The sequence below is a fragment of the Echinops telfairi genome, unplaced genomic scaffold (assembly GCF_000313985.2).
Source record: "Echinops telfairi isolate 266 unplaced genomic scaffold, ASM31398v2 ScPeMD7_3;HRSCAF=10, whole genome shotgun sequence".
In the NCBI taxonomy this organism is placed as follows: domain Eukaryota; kingdom Metazoa; phylum Chordata; class Mammalia; order Afrosoricida; family Tenrecidae; genus Echinops; species Echinops telfairi.
In genome coordinates, this window is record NW_022103899.1 from 55,507,683 (window position 1) to 55,508,832 (window position 1,150).

Sequence of the window (1,150 nt, forward strand, 5' to 3'; positions counted from 1 at the left end):
TGAGGCTTTAGAGTGTCCTGCTGACTAGCAAATAATGGATGAGTCACCTCCAAAGTCATGTTGAGTCCTTCTGATCTACTGCCAGTCTTTTCTACTGTTTCTCACCAATAATTCTGTCATACTGTCCCCGATGCTTGAAATGACCCCCAAAGTTAAATACTCTTCATTCCCCCTGCATCCTCTCCTGGCATCTCTTTGAAAGGGTGGATATGAAATGGCTCCACTATCCATAAAATTAGGATTCAGTGTTTGCTTTGGCAGTGTCTCTATTAAAATTGGAATGATACAGAGATTAGCCTGGTCCCTGCACAAGAATGACATGTACATCTGAGAAATTTTCCATGTTTCCACTCAATTCAATTCTTCTGCATTAACAAATATAACTCAGACAAGGAAATTAGGAAAACAGTGCCATTTACAGTAGCCACGAAAAGGGGCAATCTTAATAGGGAAGGGACGCTACTACACAATGATAAGAAATAATCAACAAAAACTTAACCACATGAATAGATGAGTAAAATAAGACCAAAAAGGATAGTGCATGGGACCACTATCATAAAAATCTAAAATCTAAATAGATCCACGTTCATATATTTGTATGTTAAGTACTAAGGTAGCAGATGGACACTGGGCCTTGGCTCAAGCACTTCCTGAATGCAAGAACACTTTGTTCTAATAATCCAGCATTCTGTGATGCTCACCTTCCCAACACGATCATTGAAGACAAAAATGGGTGCATACGCTAATGTGGTCAAGAAAGATGATGGTGCCTAGCTATCAAAAGATATACTATCTGGGGTCTTAAAGGCTTGAAGATAAACAAGTGGCCATCTAGCTGAGAATCAACGAAGCCCACATGGAAGACACATGCAAGCCTGTGTGATCACCAGGTGTCGATGGGATCAGGCATCAGGCATCAAAGACCCAGAACAAAAAATTATATCAATGTGAATGGGGGTGGGGAGGGGTGAGGGGGCGGGTGTGGAGTGGAGACCCAAAGCCCATCTATTGACAATTGGATATCCCCTTACAGAAAGGTCACAAGGAAGAGATGAGTCGGTCAGTGTGCTGTATAGCACCAAAGAAACATACAACTTTCCTCTCGTTCTTTAATGCTCTCCCACCCCACTATCGTGACCTCAATTCTACC

General features: G+C 41.9%; 1 pseudogene; it reads left to right on the plus strand.

The window, feature by feature from the left end:
• The first annotated feature begins 249 nt into the window (after positions 1-249).
• On the plus strand, positions 250-349 carry LOC115872285 (annotated as a pseudogene).
• Positions 350-1,150: the final 801 nt, after the last annotated feature.